Here is a 20,670-nt window from a genome sequence, read left to right on the forward strand (position 1 = left end):
TTACTGTAAGGTTGCTGTAAGGTTACTGTTAATATAAAGTAATATGAAAATATATATAAAAATAATTATATTATAATATATATTATATTATAAGTTTTTTTTGTATAAAAAATGATATATTTGGTAAAGTACTTTATGAACCCCAATGGGGTTTGTCAAATAAAAGTTACTGCGCAGCCGTATATGCCATAGAAAACTACTGCGCATAAATATTAATAAATTTTATTTATTAACAACATTCTATGTTTACAGTAACCTTACATCAACCTTACAGTAACCTTAAAGGAAGCTTACAACTATCTTACCGTGTAAGCTTACCACAACTTTACCATGTAAACTTACCACGACCTTACTGTGTAAGCTTACCTTAGCTTTACTGTGTAAGCTTACTGTAAGGCGGAAGTTTTAACATGACCTCAAGTTTACTGCAGGCTTACACGGTAACCTTACAAACTCTACAGATATCGTTACAATAACCTCCCAGCAAGAAGTCGTGCTATGTGGGAAGAGCTGTATCCGCTACTCCGTGATAGTTCTGTAAAATCTACTGAATTAATTTTTTCCGTATATTAAAAACGATAATAACTATAAGTAGAAATAATAAAATCGGACAAGTGCGAGTGTAACTCGCACTAATTTCAATTTTGTTTAATTTTTCTTGTAATGTGAGCATGAAAACACACAGATATAGACACATAGACCTTAATTTTGCTTGAAAATGCTATAATAATCAACTCCAATCGTGCTCACTATATTTTTTTTGTAATCTACACGCAAAAATACGTAAAAACCTAATGGGAAACTGCCACGAGTAACCGTTGGCGTATTAATTGGCCCAATGATGGGAGCCAATGAAAAAACCATTGGCACCCAATAATGGACCATTATTGGTAAAGTCATGGGCTCTCCACGCCGATTATTATTATTATTATTTTATTTTTAATAATTAAATTAAAATAAAAAAATGGTCATCAAAGTATTAGTGAAACCATTTCTTCCAAAAAAGAATTTGTCTCAAATCCAATAAATAGGAGAGACATCGCGCAGAAAAAAAAATTTCAAGCCCGATGTCTCTCCTATTTAATGAATTTGAGACAAACTCTGTTTTGGAAGAAATGGTTTTCCTTAAAAACAATTTGATCATCAACTTCAATCGTGATCGCTATATTTTTCCTGTAATCTACACGCAAAAATATGCATGTATACCAAATATGAACTGTCTTGGTCAAATAGTGTGTGCGCTAGGAGGATTAAACGCTTTTTTACAAATTTTTTGATTTTTCCTTGACAACGCTATGTAAACTGATCCGAATCATGTTCGCTATATTTTTCCTGTAATTTTCACGTAAAAATACATAAGTGTACCAAATTTGAGCTCTCTATGTGAAAAATGTGTCCACCAGGGGGGGGTACATAGTCATTTTTAGGGATTTTTCGTAAAAATTCTTGGTTTTTCCTTAACAACGCTATGATAATCGATTCTTACGAGATTTGCTATATTTTTCCTGTAATCTACTCGCCAAAATACATATGTGTACCAAATTTCAGCCCTCTAGATAAATTCGTGTGGCCGCTAGGGGGGGGGGGTACATGCCTTGCTTCACTAGTCTCATTAATAATAGGGTTCCTCCTTCGGATACGGAACCCTAAATATTGAATAAAATTATCAGGTATAAATTGTTTAATATACCTACAATATTTAGAAAATGATACAGATGGCAGAAAATTTTATTTCTTCATATTTTTCTCAATATTTTACTTTTTTGAAAAATAATCTCTAAAATTTTATTTTATTGATTTTCAATTTTTTAAACATGAAGAAATTGTTAAATAATTACATTTTAAACGCAACTTTTTTTTACCTTAAATTTGAATAATAAAATTCGTGATAATATTAATAAATATACCGATGGTTGATGTTTTTAATTTGAAAATTTAGCAACGAAAATAAAAGTTACTGTAATGAGTAATACTCGTAATCATATATATACCAGTTAATATCGATGCTCATGCAACACGTTTAAGAATTGTTAGAAGAATTCTTTTTAATTTTAAATGTCGCAAAGAAGAAAACAATTGAGTTTGAAAGAAAAATGTGATATGTGATATAATACCATCTGCAAATTCTTATTTTTTCTTCGATAACATGTTACAAACAGAAATATCTTTATTAGAAGTGACTGACCTCATACATTTAAATGACGAAGAGACTATAGAAACTGAAGAAGTCGATCAACGGGATGACTTAATGATTTCTACTATACCGATGTATTTCGTCATTTATCTGAATTGAAAATGTACTTCTTGAACACCAATGACACCACAGGACTGAATTTAATATCAAATGCAGAAATTCACTTAGAACGTAGAAGAAATTAGAAATTCCTAAAAAGCAAACTTCCATTTTGAATTTTTGAAAATAATTCAATTAAATTTAAAATTTGACTTTTTTTAATTCTTTTATAAAATTAAAAAGTAGGGGAATAGTGTCAGGGTTGGACACTTGGCTTTTTTTAAATAAGAATACTAGCGCCACCTGTGTACGTACGTGACGAATCTTCTAGTAGTGTAACCTAACTTTTTGTGGCATTACATTTTTGGAGAATCAAAATTAGCGTCTCCTGTGACTTCGGTGCAATCGAAGAGACAAAAAAAGTTTTGTTTGACTTGTGAATAAACCTAAAAAATGTGTAAAAAAAGCAAGAATTCGGCAAGGTAAGCTTATTGAATGTATTGTGGGGTACATAATTGAAGAAGAAAAAAAGTGAAAAATCGAATCGCGACACATGTCTGGTTATGGTTAGCACAATTCGAAAATGATGCTTCTAGTTAGGGTTGGACACCCATATTAATTATGAATTTGACACAATTTATAAATAAATATATAAATAAATTTTATTTTATTGATATTTCAGTGCAAAATTGTGCCAAAGATATTAGAAAAATAATACTTAAATTGTATAAATTTTGTTCATCATTTCATTGAGTTATTTGGAACAATAAAGCGTTATTTTTTGTAATTTGAGTTCATTCCTTTTTTAAACCCATGAAGCTTTACAATTTGTAAACAATAAGTAAAGATAAACATGAAAAATAAGAATAAAAAACTTTACAAATGTTATTTTACGTTTTTACCAATAATGCGTTTCGATTTTCAAAAAGTGTCCAACCCTGATGACTGGAAAGTCCAACCCTGATTAGATTTTTTTTTTAAATGTTTATAACTTTTTTAATTTTGGACCAATCAATTTACGGTCCACAGCAAAAGTGTTCCTCTTTTGTAGATCTTTCCACCCATATACCACAATTGACTGAATTTATCTAAATAATTATTGAAATTATTCTTATTGTAAATTAAATTTAAATAATTATTACATTCATTGCTGTAGCATTGTTTTTTGTGACTGATATATGTTTAAGCTCAGGTGTCGTATGCGTCCCAGAACGTAATCCCTAGTGTAGGTCTATTTGCACCTGGGTGGCATATATAAGTGTCATTCGTCAGGTATTCACACCCTTTAGAATCGGCTTTAGAAAATACGCGTGTAAGTATATACGTGTTCTAAGCCCGATAAATAAAATTTAACTATTTTTTTTGCGTTTTTAATTTCTTGAAAAAACGCTTTTTGCCCATAATTAATGTTGCAGCAATATTGCCGTGTAATATTCGCAATATTGACATGAAATATTGTCATGTATCTCATGAGATATTCTATGCTGTAAGGGATGTTTATAATGCAGAAAAAATCAAATATAATTGCGACCAACAAGAAAATACGTTTCTTTCTCCATTTTAAATATTTATGTGAATTATCTGGTTATCTGTTATTTATATGTATATATAGTTTGAGATACAGTACACATCGTTATGATGACGACAAACGAATAGTTAGGCACACTGCTCATTTATTTATCATTTCCTCGGCAGCTCGTGAAAACAAAGAACGAAAACGAAGGTATGAAACAAAAAGCTATTCTGGGAGCTGAACGGATGATGACTAGCTGATTGGTTGCCGTTGTTTACAGGAAAGAGTAAAATGCTAGAATTACCTGTTCGGGAAAAAGGATTTCAATTTCATTTTCGTGTTGTTTCCGCAAAAATGGAGCTCGCGAAACTTTATATTTACTTCTTTACCTTTTTCTATGGGCTTCTGATATAACGAAGTTCCATGTGCAAACAGTCAAAAATGGTTTTCATTCGATTCAGTGATATAAAAGATATCACTTTTGTATAAAGATTAGTTAAAAAGTTTATGAAAATGAAGGCACAAATATTTACAGCTTGAGAAAATAAAAATATTTTAATTATTTCAATTATTGCAATTGGTGATTTTATCTCAAATATTATGCAGCATAATCAGTAATTTTATTTGTTGATTAAAATAAAAACGCCAAAATTATAAAGTAATAACAAACGAAAACAACGAATCTAAAGTCAGATTTATAAAATTTTAAAATGCAAAATGGCGGATACAATATGGCGGAAGACAAAAAATTAAACAAGTTGTAAATTCAGATGTTCATTACATGAACATTTTGCGTCCTCTTTACGATCAGCAAAAAAATTTGCTTCCTCGTGGAGAAAGCAAAATTTTATTGCCGAAATGTGAATTTTTGATTTTTTAACTTTCATTAATTCTTTAAATTTACCTCAAATGTATACCTTATATATATCGATCGATTCGTCTTGGCGTAAGGAATACGATTTTATTATATATAACCTTAAATTTTTCTATTTAAAAATTTTTTCGATTAAAAAAAAATTTTTGGAAAAAAGACGATAAAATTTTTTTTTGGGGGTATTTTTCAAAATTCTTTGGTCAGATTTGAGATATTAATATGATAAATGAGCCTACCAAATTTTATCTAAATCCATTAAAACCTGTTAAAGTTATCTTCTAAACAAAAAAGGGATCCACACACACACATACACACACATATACATACATCCGGACAATTGATCAGGATCTCTTATAACATGTTTCTAAAAGGAAAAAATTTGTTTCCGCCACTTTGAAAAGTTTTATAAACGAAAGGACTACAAAGCTTCCTCCACGAGGAAGCAAAATTCATTAAAATGGCCTAAATCTTGTTTTCTAGATCGCTGATGATTACGAATCTGAACTTTCGTTTTTAAAAACTCAAAATATATATAACTGATCCATAATATAGCGGAGTTTAAAAAAAATTCACCGTATTTACGTGAAACTGGTTATTTAGGAGTTTTTGCTAATTAAGAATTCAAAGTCAGTTTTTAAAAATTAAAAATGGCGGATTCAATATGGCGGACGAGTTCTTGAAAATTTAATACAATTCGCTTCAATTTTGTTAGTCGGGGGTTTTTGGGGTCGCTGATTACGAATTCTATGTTCGTTTTTAAAAATTGAAAATGGCGGATCCAATATAGGGACGAATTTTTGAAAATTTAATGCAATTTGCTTCAAACTTGTTAGTCGGTGGTTTTTGGGATCGCTGATAACGAATTCGATGTTAGTTTTTAAAAATTCAAAATGGTGGATCCAATATGGCGGACTAGTTTTTGAAAATTTGATGTAGTTTTTTTCAAACTTGTTACTCGGGCGTTTTTGCGAATGCAATATTTTTGCCATTTTTGAATTTTTCAGTTTGAAAGTAAGATTTAAATTCAGTGACCCAAACTACCCCCTATATCAAGTTTTATTACTATCCGCCTAAATTCATGAAATTTGTTTAATTCGACACTACAAAAATTCCAACATGGAAGAAATATTCAATTGTAATATATTTATCGGAAAGTTTTTACAGTAGGAAAATTTAGAAAACTTCTAAAGGAGTTGTATTTTTCAATATGAAAAGTAAAATATTTCCTTTTTGCGAAATGAAAATTTATGAGTCATTTATAATTATTGATAAAAGTTATACTATTGACAAGAAGAGAACTATATGTATATGTATATGTCACACAGAAGGTATTAAGCCGAAGTGTTTTGAGTGCGTGTCGATGTAATAGTCTATTGTGTTTCAAAGTCGATTGTGTCTCTATTATGTAGAAGCAGAAAAGTCAGGAGAGAGTAAAGGAGAGTTGGAAAATGAGGGTTGAGAGCTGTTGATGTAGTGAGATGATGAAAAAGTGGTCGGGGGAATCGGAAAGTGAAAAAGGTAGCTATAGGTGGCGTTCAAGTGTATATCGAGAGAAGAGAAGAAGGGAGACAGAGACCCCTCAAGTACGAGCGTCCAATTTACTTCACCATATTGAGATTGGTTCTATGGGCTCTCGAACCTACAGGATTATCGGATCCGAGACACGTTACACTGTTATACGAAAGGTCCGTTCGAACCTCCTTCGAGGATAACGTCGTTAAGAGGTTTCTACGTGATCAAAATCCAGTTCAAACAATAATATCTTCTCTTTTGCGTTTTCTTTTTTTTTCTTCTTTAAAATGTATATGTACCACTGTAAATTTATCGGTGAATACACTTTTAAAATTTAAAACTACATTCAATTACATAAATTCTGTCCTTCCGGTTTGACGGCATTTTGAAAAGTCCTGACACTTCTATAATAATTTTATTAGTTCGTGGCCATTGTTTGCCGCGTTACTAAGAAATAGTAACGTGTTACCGTTATTGTTACTTTTTTCATAAAAGTATCTTTAACTTTTTCAACAGCAACGCCGTAACTTTTTGACGTTACTGTAAAATAGTAACGTTGTTACTAAAAAAAGTAACGTCACATGTAAATTACAAAGTAACGATTTTTCGTTACAAATTACCCAAAAAAGTAACTCGTTACAGCTACCGTTACTTCTTTCAAAATAGTAATGCGTTACCGTTATCGTTATCTAAAATAAGTAACGGCAGCGGTAACGACGTTAAAAGTAACGCGTTACTTCCAAGCCCTATTCGTAGTATTATATATATGTGATGTATCATACGCCATAAACTAATAAAATTATTATAGAAGTGTCCTCACAACTTTTCAAAATATCATCCAATCAGAAAGACAGCATATTTATGCAATTTAGTGTGTATTAAGTTAACAAATTTCCAATAGCGACACCGCGACACCAAAAAATTTATTTACACTTATTTTCAAATAAATCAAAATCCTTTGTACACCCAGAGAAAATATGTCTTTGATTTAAAGAAACCAGTTTCTTTGACTTGTTTTCTTTCATTTAAAATAAAATTTTCTTTGAAACAAAAAAAGCTTCTTAGTTTCAAAGAAAATTTCTTTGATTCAAAACAATTTTCTTTGAATGAAAAAGAAATCGAAGAAATTCTAACAGTGATATAGGGTCAAAGAAACATTTATTTGAATTAAATAACAAATTTCTTTGAAACGAAGATAATTTTTTTAAAATCAAAAATAATTTGTTTGAAACAAATAAATTTTCTTTGAATCAAAGAAAAAATTTTCAAAGAAATTGATTTCTTTGAATCAAAGAAATCTTTTCTCTCGGTGTAATATCCTATATGCCTTCAGAAAATCTTACATATTTTACCGTTTTAACATGTTTTTACAATTTTAAGCAATTTTTGTTGAATTTTTGGATATATATAACTATAAAAATACTCTTTTTTTGAAAAGTTAATCAAAACATTTTTTTTAAATAGAATTTAAATGTCATTCAAATCAATTGTTTTCAACTTAAAAATGTTATCACTGCAGAATTTTGAATTTATTAAATATTGGAAAATTGACATCAGATTCGTAATCAGCAACCACAAAAACTCAGTTTTTCAAGAAATTGTTCTAGCCAAATATTTTTAGACATCTGTATTGTATATTGATAATGATCACTACAAATATCATGAGAACCTATATATGTGACTTCAATCAATCATTCAATAAAAAAAAAATTCTCACACATTAAAATCATATATATATATATATATATATATATATTCGATTTGCGCGAATAGATGATATTTATGCTATACAAAATACAGTACCTTGAAAATTGTGGAAATATTTCTACACTATATATGTATAATGTAAAAGGACTCCTATTAAAGTAACACCTTTTATGTCCTGTAAAAGTACTGTAAATCCATTATTGTGTGGTGAGAATGTATTATAATTCACAGCATTGTATTCTTTAACAGACACTCTTTCATTTTCTCTCCTTCTTTATCAAAGCAACACCTGGTAGGTGTAACGTTGCCACCATTTTCTATTATAAGGATAATTTGATATATATCGTAGACTATGACTATTGTGGTTTTTTCCTGCTTTGAGTTCGTTGTTATAGCGACATATATAATTTGATGTATTTATCTTGATACAATTTTCAAATAATATTATCGTCTTTAATGCGAAGAACATTATATTTTTTTATTTTTACTACTATTAATTTATTACATTTTAATATAATAAATTTCTATTTTTTAAAAATATAAAATCATGGTTTTTATATTTACGTATTCTGATAAGATAATATTGTTCTTGAGTAAGAGATCGATTATCATAGGGATAGTTGATATACAATTTTGAAAAAAATCTCTTGCAGTATGTTGATACAGTAGAGGGAATCCTCTAAATTGATGCCCAATAAATAATTTCTTATAATCATTTTTATTAATTTTTTAGGTTTTTGGGAATGCAATATTTTTGCCATTTTTGAATTTTTCAGTTTCACAACCCAAAATTCACCCTTAAACAAATTTTTACTTTAAAGAATTTTTACCGACTTTTTACTCAAGAGAATTTTTAAAACGCGAAATTTTAATTTGTCCAAAACTGCAAATGTCTGAATAAATAATAGACAGAAAGATTTCGGCGCAATTTTAAAAATTTACCGCAATCATAATTTTTTTCGATAATTTATCTGATTCGTCAATTTTAAAAATCGCGCCGTAATCTTGCTATCGATTTTTTATTCGATCATTTGCAATTTCGCTTGTGGCCGACGGAGGCGCTAATCTGACAAAATTATAGTAAATGCTACTATCTGTTTAGTAGTCAGCACAAAACTAACGATTCTGTTTACTAGATTCTACTCTTTCAAAAAATGTTCACTAAAAAATTTTTTTTTTATATTTTTAAAATATTACATTGGAATATTCTTTGTGTTGGAAACAGGAATGTTTCTGAAACATTACTGCAACATTTTATTGCAATTCATTCAAGTTTTTAAAACAGCTGTCTTTTAAATTCAGTGCTGCCTAGTTAGTGGTTTTTTCACTAAATTTAGTAAGATTTTGGGTCCTTCAGTAACATTTTTAGCGGGAGAAATATTTTAGTAGGAAATTTAGTATCTTTTATCTTCTTTACTGGATTTTTAGTTTCACTTAAATGTCATTTTTACTACGTTAATTGTATCTGAAGTATTAAAAGTACGGCCACTCTAATGTATAAACTATAAATTTGATTGGCTATACTAATGGAGATTGAGCGAATTTGCAGACCCATGCAGCCAATCAAAATTAGTCACGCAGTTCTATAAGAAAGAATATGCTCTTCTACGTTCTGAGTCCTGCACTACTGTTTAGTATATTCGTAAAGTAATTTTTGTGAATTGTAGTTTTTAATTATATTTGAGAATATTAAATTTAAAACAATTTTTACTGAATTCTGATAAAAGAAATTTTAAAAATTTTGTGTTGGGATAAAGATTTTTACGTTTTTTTATTTATTTATTTTTATTTTCCTAGTGAAAATTAGGGGGAAAAATTTTAGTGGAAAAAATTTATTTTTAGTATACATCAGTGATCTAGAGGAAAGCGCCATAGGGACTTGGTAAACACTGTTTAAATTTGATAATAAATATTATTTCGAGGCTTTTAAGGTTATGTTTACTTCAAATGTAAATATTCGCCTCAGGTATTCTCGCAAAATATCTGATTAACTTATACACTACTACGTGTTTTGGCAATTATAGTTTAGCTCTCATCAGGTAATTTTTAATTAAAAATTCCCAGCCAGCACGTAAGCTTGCAGCAACCTTTGTGGCAAGCTTGCGGCGCAATATTACCAACCTTGCACGGCAAACTTTCCGCAAGCTTCAAATGTTCCACCTGATCCAAGCTTGAATGGTAAGCTTACCGATAGATTGCAGTGTAAGGTTACTGCAAGATTGCACAATAAGATTATCGCAAGATTGCTCAGTAAGCTTGCACGGTAAGCTTGTAGTAAGGTTGGTGCAAGGTTGCCCAAATAACCTTTCTTTAAACCTAAAAAATTCATTTTTTTAAAAATTTTTCGTCTAATTTATATAATAAAATTTATATAATAAAATTATATAAATTAGACGAAACATTAAAAAAAAATTTTTTTAGGTTCAAAACAATACGTTATTTTGCAACCTTGTTACAAGCTTACCGTGCAAGCTTACTGAGCAATCTTGCAGTAATCTTACACTGTAATCTTTCGGTAAGCTTAACATGCAAGCTTGGGTCAGGTGGAACATTTGAAGCTTGTCGCCAGGTTGCTGCAAGCTTACGTGCTATATGGGTTAATATAACATGCAGTTAGTTTAGCTAACATGCAAACAAGATCACGTATTTGATTATATTATATTTTTATTTTAATTTTAGAAGTCACTATTAAAATTTGATCTTTAAAATTTTTCCAATCTCATGACGTTGGAACTCATAGTATAAAGTTTTGTAGCGTTATAACTGGTGATAAATCCCATAGTGGAACTTACCATGAATTTAACCACTATGGAATTTACTATGAGTTCCAACGTCATGAGATTGTACAAATTTAAAAGTTCAAATTATGTAAAGGTACGTAAAAAAATTATGAGTGACAAAAATAGTGATATCTATTTATCACTATAAGCAGACTTCGAATTCGAAAAATTTTTGGTATTATGCTTCCTCCATGAGGAAGCAATATGTGAAAAAGCAATCTGAGAATTGAAACTAAATTATTAAAGTGGTTAACGTAAACGTAAAAGTAGAAATAGGTCTTTGAATTTGAATGCGTATATATAGTACGTAACACCATAAGGAGTTAGAGGGGAGTTTTCTCGGTAGCAGCCAAACCCATTGACTTTGTTCATTGATTTCACGTCAATCTGCAGCACCCTTGTGGGGTGTCCATGATGCGTTTACCATAAACGATAAGGGAAGGGCAGTCGAACACCCCATAAAAAAGGAAATAGAATAGAAATGACCCCCTATGAGAGTCGCATTAGCGACACATGGACAACTGACAATGCCTACGATCCCCTATGGTCTCTACACCTATGTTATACCCTCAAGATCCCAGCTATGTATACTGTTACATTACATATCCTTACATGGCAGCTTGTACACCAGAGGTTGGAACTTGGAACGAGGGTTGGAATACTCATATATATTTGTACCACCCTTCAAGGGTAAAACGCCATTTTGTGCAATGAGTCCCGTTTGACATGCACCCTACAGATTATAGAGATTTTGACTCTTTAAGAATGGCGGCAGAAATATATTTTCAAACATTCAATCACGCTTATTATAAAGTTCAAATTATTTATCATTAATTTACACATTTTTAGTAATTATCAAAATGTGCAAAAAAAGTTAGCTGATATAACTAACTCTTATAGCTATAGTACAGCTAATTTTAATTGCTATTAGTTATTAGTTGCGGATACTGTTAGTAAACTGTAAAAAATGTTCACAGAAATTTACATTGACTGTCGAAGTAATATTATTCAAATTAATAAATTTACGCCAACTGTGGGTTAATGTTTTGAGTAAAATCACAACGAGCGTCTATAAGAAACGGATATTAATGTTTTTTTCCCTATACACTAAGGATAATTTTGTAATTGGTGAAATTAATTTTATACGAAGTAAAAAATTAAATTTCCAAAGTGCATAAAGAAAGTTACGATTTGTCAGGAATTTTTTAAACGAAATCTTAATTTTCAAATTCAAACATCTGCACAATTGTTATTAGCCTCGTAGATTTAATTATAAATTATTTATTTTACTTTAGTATTTCTATTTTATTAACCCCTAACTGGCTTTTGAATATTTTCTATATTTTAATATATTAGTTTAACATATTCTTAGTAATTTTGTAAGTTTTTTGATACAACTAATTCGATACAAAAGAGAAAATTAGATTCAAACATTAATAATTATAAATTTTTAAATTAACCTGAAAAGTAACATCTCAATCAGTACGAAAACTTGCAGCAAACTTGCAGGAAGTTTGTCGTGCAAGATGTGCAAGTTTGCAGTGCAAACATGTATAGCGAGTTTGGTGCAGGCAACAAAATGTCCTCTTTTGGTAAGGTAGTTAAGCAAGCTTGCAGCAAACTTGAAAAAATCTTGCTACAAGCTTGTATAATACTAAAAAAAAATTTTTTTCGAAACAATTTGTTACTAAATAAACATAAAGGGAACCCTACTTTGGAGGTTAAAAATTTATTGCGCAGCCGTAAGAGCTTCCGTTTACAACTGCGCATCGTGTTAAGTTTTGCAAACTTGCAGCAAGATTGCGCCAATGTTGCCCTGCAAGCTTGCTACAAGAGGACATTTTGTTGCTTGCACCAAACGTGCTACATGTTTGCACTGAAATCTTGCACATCTTGCACGGCAAGCTTCTTGCAAGTTTGCTGCAAGTTTTCGTGCCGATTGGGATTTTATTCTGCAAAATGCAAAAAAATATTTATTGTAAGTCCTGCTGTTGTAATTTTTTTTTCCCAAGGGGAGGGGGTGAAAATTTTGGTGTTCTACGGTGCACTGCATATATGTTTTAATAATTTTTTTCTTAAATATAAAAATAAAAATTTTACACACACGGTCTTGCTAATCCTCGGCAGCTAAGGATTAAAGTTAATACTTTTCGTCAAATGTAGCAAATATCTCTTAGCTGCAATAGCAAACAACTTGCTGCATCAGCTAAAACGTTAGCACAACCAGCTAATTGATTTCAGCTAATGCATATTTGCTGCTACAGCTAAATCATTTTTCTCCGTGATGTTTGAAAATACAGATTTAGAAGGCAAAAAAGATTAAAAAACTGCGTATTTATTCTGTTTTATAAAGCAGATAAAATAACCTTTCTCAAAATAGTCTTGAAATGATTCTCTCTTTTCAAAATAGTTTAAAAGAAGAGGGGAATCGTATATATATATATATAATCTTGAAAAGAATAATGCTCTGTCAGCGGGATCGTGTAATTTGAAGATTTGTCTATAGGTATCGAAATCCAGAAGACATCTTGAGAAGGACACACCTGTTGTAAAGTAGTATATAGTCAGGATTGAAGATCGTATAGCAGTATTATACATATAGGTTTGCATTAGTTCCGAGTGAATTTTCATGTAAACGCCATCGGCTATAACAACGGCCTGGAAGATAGTGTGGATTGTCACAGACAAAGGTTAATTTGGTACGAGTTGTAATCCCTCCCATCCGTCAGATAGATCCAGAGACCCTGCTCGATGGATTTATGTCAAGATTAGTGACATATTCCGTCAAGGATTATATTGAGTGCGAAAAATTAATCGACAAATTCTTTCCAATCATACGGAATTTTAATGAAGTTGCTTTTGTATATATATAACATATACGTTTGTGTTAATAACTGCGTATATAAACTGGCAAATCAGGCGTTTGATTTCCTGTAAAAACACATGCACTAGAATCCAAAAAGTGAACAGACATAAAACTGCTGTGTCATAAAAGTAAATTGACTAAAAATGAAAATTGATTTTGTTAATGAAGCGATATTACAAATTTTATGAAGAGCACGTTCCGCAGTTGGGTTTTCAGTGAAAAACTAATTTAACTAATCTAAATCCATCTCCTTACCACCATAGCTAATGTAAACATTCGTTCATTGATAGAGAAACCCTCGATAGATCTATATATGCATTAAATTACCCACAACGGAAATTAACAATTGGCGCTGTGCTATGCCGAGCGGTTTTCTGTACTGGTATAATATTGTTGTCAGAAAGTATAGCTATAAAAATTGGAGTATAATTAAGACAATAAAATATCGAGATTTCAATTATTTTAGATATATATTAATGATATTAAAAGTGACATTTGACAAAAAGTTACAAAGTATCAATTTAAATAAAACACATATTTCTAAGAAAGATAAGATATATTTTTGCCAAAAAAGTAAAATTTATATACAAATAATTTTCTCAAGTATAATGCATTACAAATTCTGATATCTTAATACCAATTAAAATAAATTTATATACACTGTATAAAACAAAAAATAAATATGCAAATGGCTCGTACAAAGTTACCCAAAATACTGTACTACTATTTTTCATCGCGTAAAAAATTTTCTACTTCTGAGTTCCCTCTTCATCTATTTCTCCCTAACAATCTCAGGTATACTTAATAAGCTGAGAAACAAACTCCTAATTTAAAATTTAAAATTATTCAAAGAAAATTTAAAACAGGTTAATAGTACACTGAAAAAAAAATTTATTTGATTCAAATACTCGATTACTTGACTATTATCAAATAAATATTTATTTGTATCAAATAATTATTATTTGAGATGGTATTTTTTCAAATACAAAAATTATTGGTTCAAATACAATTTATTTAATTCAAATAAAAATTATTTGGTTCAAATAAATATTTATTTGATAATACACAAGTAATTGAGTATTTGAATCAAATAAATTTTTTTTTCAGTGTAATAATAAAGATGATGCGACATTCGAAGAAAACAGATTTTAATAAATATTATTCTCCGCAACATTTCGAAATTAAATAATTTTCTCTTCTAAGTCATTATAATGAATTTGTCAACTCTTAAAATCATAATTAAGTAATAAGTGTGTGTGCTTACAGTTTGGTTCTGGAATTGCAGATTAATCGGTAAGAATTTTATTTTATTGTTAACTTTATTAAATTTCTAGTTTTCGATAATTTTTTTTTTTAACGCGTTTTTTTCAAAATGATATTTTCCATATTTGCGGGACGTCTATAACTAAAACAATTATTTATACCAAACATTATGAAAATTGGTAGCTTTATTTTTTATAGAATTATGAAATATATGAACCAACATTTCAGGAGTTATCACGATTTTAAGGGTGTTTTTTTTTGCATAATTATTGAAAAAAAATGATAAAAAATTGCAATAAATTTTTCAAACACCTTTAAAATTTTTAATTTTTATTATTTTCACCTGAATTGAGGTTCATATTCTTAAAAAGTAAGTTAAAAATGTAAAAAAAATTTGTTCAGTTTAGATAAAAATTAAAATTGCTATACACGTCCAGGAAGTCGAGAAAAAATATCAGGACCTGCATAGGGGCCATTCATTAATTACGTAAGGGTCCTTAGGGGGAGGGGGGGTTTATAAAATCTCTACATGGTCTTACGTGGGGGGGTGGGGGGTAGAAGCTAATCTTACGTAAGATTTTGCCAAGTATTTTTCATTTGTATTGATGTAATTAATTTTTTAATTACATTAATATTGTTAAAAACTTACGTAAGAAGGGGGAGGGGGGGTCTGAAAAATCTTATGTATCCTTACATGGGGGTAGGGGGGGGGTCGAAATTAGCCAAAATCGTCCTTACGTAATTAATGAATGGCCCCATAACTGTCTTATATTTCGTCAAAATTGGTCAAAAAATTTACAAAGATTGTTTAAAAGCACAATAAAATGATTGATGGATTCTCCCCACAAAAAAAATCTATAAAAATGAGCCTGCTAATGCGGATTCCCCCCTTAATTTTACTTGAATAATATATATATATATATATATATATAACGCAGCTAACTTTTCACCAATATACCTTTAAAGTTAGTTTACCTATTTAAATAACAAAATTAAAAAAATACTATAGCTAGGTTGGCTCCAACCTTTTTGTTCCATAAATTAGAATTTTGAAAATATAATAATTGAATTGAATGAATTTTTAATTTTTCGTTTGCCATATTGGATCCGACATTTTGAATTTTTGAAAACTAACTTCAGATTCTTCCCACACAGCACATGATATTTCCTAAATATTTCTGATATATTTCATTGAAATTTTGAAATATTAATCCAATGTGAAGTCCTTGAAATATTTCTGAAATTAGGGAAATGTATCCGCCTATAAGAAATATTGCCGTGTAATTTTGCTGAAATATTTCATTAAAATATTGTAGAAAATTTCCAACTTAAATGATCATAAATGGTCGATCTCAGTTTCTATGGCCTGTACAGCTGCGCAGTAGTTTTTAATTTTCTATAGGATCCTAAGGTGTTGAACATGTTAGAACATAATGATTGATTTCATATTATAAAAAAGTTTATAACTTTCTTTGAAATATTTCCTGAATATTACAGAGTCTTCATGTGTTATATTGCAGGAGTCTTAAAGTGTAATATTTCAGCAAAATTGCACGGCAATATTTCTTATAGGCGGACATTATACTGTTTTCATTAACATTTCATGAACCTTGCATTGAAATATTTCAAATCTTTCGATGAAATATTCATGAAATGTTTAGGAAATATAATGTGTTGTGTGGGTTAATCAGCAACCCCAAAAACCCCCAAATAACAAGTTTCACGTACATACGATAAATTTTTGAAAAACGTCCGCTATACTGCCCAATCAGCACGACAACTTGCAGCAAACTTGTAAGAACCTTATATGCAAGATTGCACTGCAGACATGTAGCAACATGTAGCAACTAACAAAATGTTCTCTCACGGCAAGGTAGTTATGCAAGATTGCAGAAAACTTGCAAGCAAGCTTGCTGCAAGCTTGCATAATATTAAAAAAAAATTTTAGAAATAAATTATCTTCCATTATATTAAGTTAACAAATTTCCAAAAGCGACACCGACACCGTGACCTCGACACCGTCGTTGGAAAATCTGTTTTCACTTATTTTCAAATAAATCAAAATACTTTGCCATATGCTTTTAGAAAATCTTACATACTTTTTTTTGTAACATGTTTTTTCAATTTTAACCCGAAAAAGGGTTATTTTGCAATTTTATGCAATTTTTTACAAATTTTTAGATATATACCATTAAAATCTCTTTATAAAGGTTTACTCTGGATAATAAAAATAAAAACCGATATTTTGAAAGGTTTTTCGATTTATTATGAACATTTTTGTAAAAAATTTGCAAAATCTCCATGTGTTTGTGGAGCAATTTACAGCAATATAATATAATATAATATAAGAAAAAAAAATATTATTATATAATATAATATATTATAATATAATATAATTAATATTGTTGTTATAATTATAATAAATTAAAGCATTTAATACAGATATTTAATTATACAGATATAAATATACCAATGATTTATATTATTGCGACTGTAATCCAATTAACATTTGTGTTGGTAAATCAAAATAGCAAAGTGTTAATAAGTTTTCTTACTGAAAACTAAAAGTTGCAAGAGTCTGATTTCACAATTAAACAATAACTCAATGTAGTGAATGACGAATTAAATTGTAACGTAAGTTACAAGAAGGGAAATGCAAGACAGAATATCCCTTGCATATCTATAATTTTTTCGAAGTATCCTAAAGATATCCCAGAGATATCTAATTGATGTAAGCGGTTTGTATATATATTTAAATACCAATCAAAAACATTTTATTGTGAGTATCAAATTCTTTTTTCAGTGTTAAAGACCCATTGATACTGATAAAGTTATGTTGTACAAGAATTAAGTTAAATTAAACTACACTTTACATATTAATTAATAATTAATTACAACCAAAAAGGATCCAGTGGTTGCGCTATATATAGTTTTTAACAATTTTTTTCCGAAGTTCAGTAGAAAAGTAAAAATTTGTGTATACTAATATATTTTGCTTAAAGAAAATATTTTCGAAAATTACATAAATTTGTCAATATCTCATCATGAAAAGGATCAGCTACAATTTTGGTCTTTATACAGTTTCTGAAACTCCAAATAAAAAATGCCGCACTTACCGATTTTGACACAATTTTTGCAAAACCTAATTCTATACATGAAGCAGAGTGTGAGAGGCTGGAAGTAAAGAAAGATGCTTTTCAGATACAAAATGGGATTGCTCGTTTTTAGCTCGTTCGGAGCCAACTTGATCGAAGGGCAAAGTCGACGAGCTGTGCGGGGGCGTGTATCTCGTATAAGGATACATCGTAGTAGGGTGTGAAAATCAATTTGATAGACGAGCGAATGCGTGCCGAATTACCTCTACGTGACGTCCGCCTGTTTCGCCATTTTCCTATTATTAACGACGAGACAGCGAACAACGTCCCACTTGTGTGCTTTACGGATGCACACATGTATTTCGTAACACCACCTAAACGACAGTACAATGAATACACGACCTCGTCGTTGTGATCCCAAGCACGTTCCAGCTTTGCTCAAACAATTCAAAGAGGCTATTCCTCGCAATTAAACACCTCGAGACTCCATCACTGCCGAGAATTTCAAACTCGCGTTTCACCTTTTATACAAGATACAACAGTTGAATCATTTGCTAATAGCAAAAAGCATATAGTTATTAGTAATTCATATTTAATAGTTTTCAATCTGAACATATTGAAACTTAGGGTACCATAACGAAATTATCCTATTATAAAAAGGTCATACCCGTAACGCGTAACGCTTTTACGTGATAATCGTTATATTTCAAATAGTCAAATATAATATTATAATATATTAACATAAAATATCATATTATCCTATTCTATTATAAAAAGGTCATACCCGTAACGCATAACGCGTAACGCTTTTCCGAGATATTTTTAAATTTCAAATTCAATTTCAAATTTCAATCAGCGCGCTAAAGCTCGCGAATGTATCGTTTGGAATAAAAGACACAGTAGATGATGTACATAATAGTATATTTCGTAACGAGTGTGAATATTTGCAGATTTTTGAAAAAGTGTTTTTTTTGGGACGAGCTGTAGGCGAAGCGAAGCTTTGCCTACAGCTTGTACCAAAAAAAACACTTTTTCAAAAATCTGCAAATATTAACACAAGTTACGAACGATACTTTTCATGACAAGGTGCAAAAAAACGCACTTTTTAGCACGGCGTGCTAAAAAAGTGCCTCTTTTTTGCACCGCGTTATGAAAAAATACATATATGCTTTTTATATCAAATATGTAGTGTCAAAAAATGATCGAACTTTCAATTTCGACTTTTTTTTACGTCCCGTGCAGAAATTTGAGTTAGATTTTAATAGGGACCTCTCTGTGCGTCCCTTTTGCTAGATATATCAATATATTTTTTACTTTTAATATTCTAAGTACATATTTCATGTTTGTTGGCCTAATATTAAATATTCTTAAATTGATAATATTATGTTAATATTTACCTTCTGATAAAGAAGATAAGTGATTTGAGTCATCTAAATTGTTAATATCCATAACTTGCTTTTGAACATATTGCATTCTATTTAATTCAACGCGTACGGATTTCACGCTCAAGATATTGTTTGCTACGCATTCGCGATTGCTTATTTTTTTTCCTCTCATGATTTTCCATTATTAATTAACAAAAGAACAATAAAATTCAGGTTCACACAAAATGACATGTGCACTTGCACCATTCATGTCATCATTCTCGACGATGGAAGATCATCGATATATTGAAAACTTCGATACATCGATTTCGATATTTACGATTTAAATTTAAATATTATTTTTAAATTAAATAAAAAGTGAAACTATATATAATAATGTAATTTATTAATAATATTATTTTGATTCTATCACTCGGTGTTATTTGACACTCGGTGTCAAACGGGATCTCAGCAGATATTTCTAGTCTGAATTTCTCACAAGAATCTAATCAGGTTCGAGTACGACTTTTCTAGACTAGATTTTCTAGCGCGGTTCTAGTCGGAATCCATTATCACGTTGGGAAGCTTAGGGACATTTCTACACAGTAGTTGCGTATATTAGAATTTTGCAAAGTAATTTTGTACACATCATAAAAATTATAAAAAATTTATCTATAAGTAAAAATTTGTATTGTATATTAAAGTATACGATACCATTTTGGATGATGAAGTGCATAAATGTTCCTTTGTTGAGTTCTTCCTTTGCTTCGAAAAAATATAGTCTGGTTCTTATAGTTCTAAAGTTATAGATCAAAATTTTGTCGTCCTGTGTTATTGCTATTAAATTAAACTAGATTTAAAAAATAATTTAAATTGATAATAAACTGATCGTTTCTATTTATTACAATGAAATTTTATCGTCATATTATTTGAAAATTATTTAATTATTAAAATTAAATTCAAATTTTTTAATCCGGAAATTTAGGATATCCTTCGGTCGTCCTAAGGATAACCTGAAATTTTAATATTCCATATAGGACATCCTAGGGATATCTATAGATATCCGGAGAATATTCTAGAGATATCCTACTTTATGGATACGGCTAGAACGTCCATAGGATATCCTGAAATATCCGTTGCTGATTGTGAATATTTACTCAAATTTGCTTGGGTTCTAGGGGTTTTTGGGGTCGCTGATTACGAATCTGATTTCAGATTTTCAATCTTCAAAATGGAGGACAAGTTTAAAAAAAATACTAGATTTTCATGCAAACCAGTATCTAGGGGTATTTGGGGTAATTTTGAATTTTTAAAATCTGACATTGGATTCGTGATCAGCGACCCCAAAAACCTCTAGATACTGATTTGCATGAAAATCTAACAATTTTTTTTAAACTTATTGTACGCCATATTGCATCCGCCATTTTGAAAATCTGAGATCAGATTCGTAATCAGCAACCCCA

The sequence above is a fragment of the Leptopilina boulardi genome, unplaced genomic scaffold (assembly GCF_019393585.1).
Source record: "Leptopilina boulardi isolate dan_hultmark-lab unplaced genomic scaffold, ZJU_Lbou_2.1 LbouV2_38, whole genome shotgun sequence".
Lineage (NCBI taxonomy): Eukaryota > Metazoa > Arthropoda > Insecta > Hymenoptera > Figitidae > Leptopilina > Leptopilina boulardi.